At 39.6% G+C, this 6720-nt stretch overlaps 1 pseudogene; it reads left to right on the forward strand.

Moving 5' to 3' along the window:
* Window positions 1-2525: 2525 nt before the first annotated feature.
* On the forward strand, window positions 2526-3716 carry LOC124248360 (lupus La protein-like; annotated as a pseudogene).
* The last annotated feature ends 3004 nt before the right edge of the window (window positions 3717-6720 follow it).

The raw sequence follows: 6720 nt of genomic DNA on the forward strand, positions 1-6720 counted from the left end.
TCTGGGATGAAAAAATCAATGGGCCTTAATTCTCCACGCACAGCTCACCATCTTGTTTCCCTGGGAGGATGGAGAGGCAAATATTTAGGTGGATATGTTAACGTGTTAAGAGCTTACAAGGACTTTCCTTTTGGTAGTCGTGGCTTTTGAGAATTCTGGAGAAGTGTATAGGAAACAAGGACTGGACTAGATGGTAGAATTTTAGAAATTTCTCGTTACTGTCTTCAGCATGATGGAAGCTAATGCATGATTATTTCAACGTAATTCTCAGAGGGGTTTTGAAAAAAGCTCACGTAAGAAAGCTCACTCTTTAGTGCAACGCTTCACAACTTCACAAGCTCCTCTCTTCTTCAGTCTTCCATCACTGGATCACCAGAGGCATTTGTAGGGAGGGTCCATTTTGTCTGTATGACGTGAAGAGGGGTCTTGCTTATTGTCTTTAATCTATATGTGTCCTCTACTCTACATGAGTCCATCAGTAAATTAGATACCGGAATCCATTTTGGCTTAGTATCAGATCAATCAGTGAAGAGCCTCCTGTATTGGGAGAGAGGGATATGATGAACTGAACAGATAAATTAAGCCTTGAATTCTACTTTGACTAGATATGTCTAATCTTTGCTTTGACTTTTTCATTATTATCCTTCTTGTGTTCTCCTCCATACTCATAGGAGAAGTGATGTGGTCAGTATTGTAGATGCAAGTTTGTTTGTCCACCTTATTTCTACAAACAAAATTAAATTGAAAGGCTATATCTTTATTATGCACCCTTTTGGTACAGGCAGTATTATTGGTACTTATTTTTCTTGGCTCTCTCTTAGGGCATTCTCCAAAATCTTATTCATAGAAAATTTTTTAATTGCTAGATTGTTCCAGGTATAGTTTTCTACTAAGTGCCAGAAATTGAGACCACCTGTCTCTCTGGGGGTCTTGGACAATGCTCATGAAACGTGCCAGAGATATTCTTCCTTTCCTTTCCACACTCACCCTTTCTTAGAAAACTTGCTCATAGCTCTTCTTAGGGAGCCATTCTATGGGTCCTGGGAAGAGATGAGGACCAGATAACCCTGTTATCTTGACTACAAGTAGTTGGACCAGCATGAGTGACAAATGGATATGAAGAGGCTGAACCTACTTCTTTGGATAGCCAAGGTGGGTCCTGGTGCACTGATGAATAAGAAAAGGTGCAGGGAAAGAAAAAGAGAGAGAGAGAGAATTTTCAGTTCTTGGTTCTAGTCCCTTAGGCCTCATACAATTACTAACATTTCTTATAATAGGTACTCCTTTTCTGAAGTGAGTTTGAGTGGGCTTATGTTTTCTATGGCCTCATATTTAAGACAGGAAAAATTGTGTACAGGGTAATTTCTCAGGCACAGAGATACAAATAGAGGATTTGCTCCTTAGTAAAAAGTACTTAGTAAAGACCAAGATAATGACAATGGCAACAATTAAGATCCACTTCGACAATTGGTTTTAGAGATGACAAAGTACGTAAAATAAGCCATGATCAAAGCAAATTTATGATGACATTTTGCATTCATGGATAAGTTCTAATTTAGCCTCAATTACTCAGTGGCCCTTAGGAATATATAGATATTCATTACCCCAGTTTGGTACTGTTCAAACTTTGAACAAATAGCCAATTAATATTATTAGAAAACATGGAGAAACTAGTGGAAAATAATGATAAGGAATAATAATTCAGATATTACAATTAAATAACCCCTACCCAAATAGTGCATGTCAAATAAATATCAAAAGCCCAGATACCATAAAATAGTATTTCCTGAGTCTGAGAATCACGTCACATGATACTAAGGTACATCTGAAATTCCTACATTGTGTCAAAATGGAAGTATGAAAATGGTAGGACAGCAATTCTTTAGTACTCCTTGCTATTTTTTCAACCTGGTAAGAGTTTCAGGGCAATTATCTGTAACATCTACAAATTAAAATGAATTGTGGTGTATAGCCAAATTAAAATATAGTTACCTTTTAAGTAGTAAAATAAAAATTTAGTAATGTGTTTGTATTCTTTAGTTAAGAATGGTGGCATGATAAGCATTACCACGATGGGAAAGAAAAAAAAAGGAACATATTTCAAGTAACACAACTGATGGCTTGCACAAACACAGAGCACACAGCCCAGAGTTTGCATACAGCTTATCTTTATTTTTTAATTCTTTGTTTTAAAGAGTTAGAAGAGTACAGTAAGTCACTGGACATTATCAAACTTAAAAACTTTTATGCTTCAAAGCACACCATGAAGAAAGTGAAGAGACAATCCACAGAATGGGAGAAAATTTTTGCAAATCAGATGTCTGGTAAGGGACTTGTGTCTAGAATATATAAAGAACTATTGCAACTCAATAATAAAAAGACAAATAACCCAGTTAAAAGATGGACAAAAGATGGCCTTCATCTTTATGTGGGTTAGGCCAGCAGCAGAGCTGGGAAGTTGAGACATTGCTGTCACTGTTAGTGATCACGTGGTGTGGCAGACCTGGACCTTAAAGATGGCCGCAATGGCTAAAAATGGTGATAATGAAAAAGTGGCTGCTCTGGAGGCCAAAATCTGTCATCAAATTGAGCATTGTTTTGGTGACTTCAATTTCCTACGGGGGGACAAAATTTTAAAGGAACAGATCAAAGTGGATGAAATCTGGATTCCTTTGGAGACAATGATACAATTCAATAGGTTAAACCATCTAACAACAGACTTGAATGCAATAGTAGAGTGTTGAGCAAGCTAAGGCAGAGCTCATGGAAATAAGTGAAGATAAAACTAGAATCAGAAGATGGGGAAGCAGCCCCTCCCTGAAGTGACTGAGGAGTCTAAAAATGATGTGAAAAATAGACTTGTTTATATTACAAGCTTCCCAACTGTTGCAACCCTTGATGACATAAAAGAAGCGTTAGAAGATAAAGGTCAAGAACTAAATAGTCAGATGAGAAGAATATTGTGCAAAACACTTAAGGGATCATCATTTGCTCTGTTTGATAGCATTGAATCTCCTAAGAAGTTTGTCGAGACCCCTAGGCAGACAGGGACCTTGCTTTTCAAGGAAGATTGATTGCTTTGAAAAAAAAAAGAAGAAACTAAACAAAGTGGAAGCTAAATTATGAGCTAAACAAGAGCAAGAAGAAAAACAAAAGTTAGTAGAAAATGCTGAAATGAAACCTCTAGAAGAAAAGATTGGATGTTTGCTGAAATTTTCTGGGAACTTAGATGATCAAACCTGTCGAGAAGATTTGCACATCCTTTTCTCAGATTGTGGTGAAATAAAATGGATAGATTTTATCAGAGGGGGGAAAGGGGGAATAATTCTATTTAACGAAAAAGCTAAGGAAACATTGGAGAAAGTCAAGGATTCAAATAAAATGGTAACTCACAATTAAGGAACAAAGAAGTGACATGGGAAATTCTAGAAGGAGGTGTGGAGCAAGAAGTATTGAAAAAAATCTTAGAAAATCAGCAAGAATCCCTAAACAAATGGAAGGCAAAAGGTCGCGGATTCAGAGGGGAAAAAAAGGGAAATAAAGCACCCAGGATGGATGTGCTAAAGGAAAAGTACAGTTTCAGGGCAAGAAAATGAAATTTATGGTGATGATGGACATGATGAAAATGGTGCAGCTGGACCAGTAAAAAGAGCAAGAGAAGGAACAAAGAACCTGCATGAGAACAACGGAAAACAGGAAATGGTGCTGGAGACTAGTAGCTTAGTGAACAAATTGTTTATTCATTTTAATTAGATTTTAAGCTAGTTTTGTCTTCAGAGGGTTTTTTTTTTTTTTGAGGAAGATTGGCCCTGAGCTAACATCTGTGTACATCTTCCTCTGTTTTATAGGTGGGATGCCTGCCACAGCGCGGCTTGATAAGTGGTGTATACGTCCGCGCCCGGGATGTGAGCTAGCAAACCCCAGGCCTCCGAAGCAGAGCATGTGAACTTAACTGCCGTGTCTCTGGGCTGGCCCCTATTCACAGGCTTAAAAAAAAAACCAAATTAGGTCCACTTCCATACCCATCTGTAAGAAAAGGAAATTTTTTTTGTTCCACTTGTCTTTTTTGTTATCCAAATGAGAATTTTAAAAAACCATATGGTTCTGTTTGTGTTATTTCAGATCATTCAAATATCAAAAGGAAGATTCTTCCACTGAATTGCCTTTGGAATATGAGAAGGTCTTGGTACAAACTAATGAAATATATACTACATAAAAAGGAAAAAATGGACAAAAGAGCTGAATAGGTATTTCTCCAAAGAAGATATACAAATGACCAGTAAGCACGTGAAAAAAATGGGCAACATCACCAGCCACCAGATAAATGCAAAGCAAAGCCACAGTGATTACCGCTTCACACTTGCTAGAGTAGCTGTAGTCAAAAAGGCATCAGTGAGGCTGTGGAGAAGGGTGGAGGAGGGTAGGGACAGTCGTACCCCGCTGGTGGGAATGTAAAATGGTGCAGCCATGTTGGGAAGCAGCCTGGCAGCTCCTCAAGTGTTAAACATAGATTTACCATATGATCTGACAATTGTACTTCCAGGTATACATTCGAGAGAAATGAAAACATCTCTCCACAAAGACTTGTACGTGAATGTTCATAGCACCATTTATTCTGAATAGCCCAGGTCACATGCCTGTATCCTAGGAGCAGCTGTGGAACGTAGAGACTCCTTCCCATGACTGAAATAAGAATAGTGTTCAAAAAGTGCTGAGAAGCCAAATAGCCTGGCAGAGGTCCACCACACCAGCTGTGAAATAAGAATTCAGGAGCGAGGTACTCTCCCTTTAATGTGGCCGGAACTAGAGCAGATCATCAGGGACACATACAGAGTAATTGGTTTGGTCTAAGAGATACCACTAAGGTGGTGGCTGCCTAATTGGAAAGGGAATATGGGCTAAGATGTTGAGGCTCGGGAAAAAATGAAAAGTGAAACTGCAGATTTATATTTTAAGCATTTTCAGACTTGACCTTGTAAGAAACAGAGGAAACCTGAAAGGTTTGAGGTAGAAAAAAAAAATCATAAAATTTTATCATAGAAATGTAACTCGGAGAGCAGCATAGGGGACGGATGAGAGAAGAGACTTCTGGAAGCAAATGGAACAGTTACTAGGTTGTTGCCATCATCTGGTAAGATACGATGCATGCCTGTTTGCAGCCATGTTAGAAGGTATATAGAGTTAAGGCTGGATTTTACAAATAATTAGAAGATAGAATCAACTACATTTGTTGATTTCCTGGAAGTACAGGGTGGGAGGGAGAGGACTTAAGCATTTCTCTTAGGTTCTGTCGTGGGTCACTGGTGAATGCTTGTCTATTTCAGGAAATAGGCGATTCTGGAGGGGCTTCCAGTGGTGGGCATGTTACTCAGTTCAGTGCCTGTCATCCTTGGAGTCCCTTTGCTGCTGTAACCGCCCCACTCATAGCCCTGTCCTCTGGGAGGCAGTATCACGCTGTACCTTGCACAGGGATGGGCACCCAGGCCAGTGCATCTCGTTCAAGGCTGCCCTGTAGCGGCCAGGTCTAGAATACGTTGCTCAGCAGAGACCATCAAGGTGATTCTTTCTGAAATTTGGACTAGGAGTTAGAGTAAACTGGTTGAGAGCAGTGGGGGAACACAGCACTCACACTGATAAAAGCAGAAATGCTTTGGACCAAAATTGAGGACTGCCTCTACTAAAATTTATATCTGGGCTAAACAAGACCACAAATGGGCTATGCACCTGGAGGACAACGCATTTGTCCCATACAGAATCATCACTTTTACTGCATTTCTTGACCAGCATTTCTGCATTCCACGATTGTCTTGTTCTGATCCGCACATTAAGACGATGCGCGAAACTCTCAGTTTCATGCTGCAGGTGTATCGCGAGGAGACACAGCACTACAACCTACAGTGCTTGTTTTTTGAGAAAAAAGGGAAACACTTAGGTCACAGTTCAAGGGAAAAAACCTGTATTTCTCAGAGCATTGTCTCAGCTTCAGAGAGCCAGCCCACCCCCGATCACACCATATTCCTAGGCATAGAGAAGACACAGTCTTCTTACCTCTAAGAGTGGGCTAGATGAGGGGAGAAAGTGAATTGGGACATGAAATGGTAGCAAGGTCAGTGGATGGAAGGGGGAGTAGACAACCTTGGGCAACAACATTGAAGGAAGCAGAATCAGTACCGTCTATAGTCACTTAAGTAAAGGATGATTTATTTATTATTTCAACAGAGTTACTATCTACATCAAACACAAGATCCTGCTGCCAGCTTGCTGTATTGTCAGAATCTCACTGAGAATTTACTGATCAACTCTAGGTACCATACTGTTAAAACTATACCACTAGTTCAAGCCGTGGCTTCCAGAACTCATTTAAGGGGCTTAAATCAGCAGCTGGAGTTGTGATAATGAGGCAATACAAGGATATATACTATCCTTTGGTGAATGACATCACTGTCACTCAGTTTCTCATGTCACTGTGGGCTGCAACCGGGGAGTCATCTGTACTCGCACCGCACCAATGAACAATCAACTATTATAAATTATAGCTGATAAATCTAACCACTTTGCTCCATCTTAATTACCTCGACTCTGGTCCAGACCACCTCTCGCCTGGCCCATTGTGATAACCTTTTATCTATTCTTTCCATGTCTATTCCCAGTTTCAATACATTTTATGCAATCAATACAGAGTAATTAGCAAAGTGCAGCCCTGATTAAAATATTTAATGG

The sequence above is a fragment of the Equus quagga genome, chromosome 12, assembly GCF_021613505.1.
Source record: "Equus quagga isolate Etosha38 chromosome 12, UCLA_HA_Equagga_1.0, whole genome shotgun sequence".
NCBI lineage: Eukaryota > Metazoa > Chordata > Mammalia > Perissodactyla > Equidae > Equus > Equus quagga.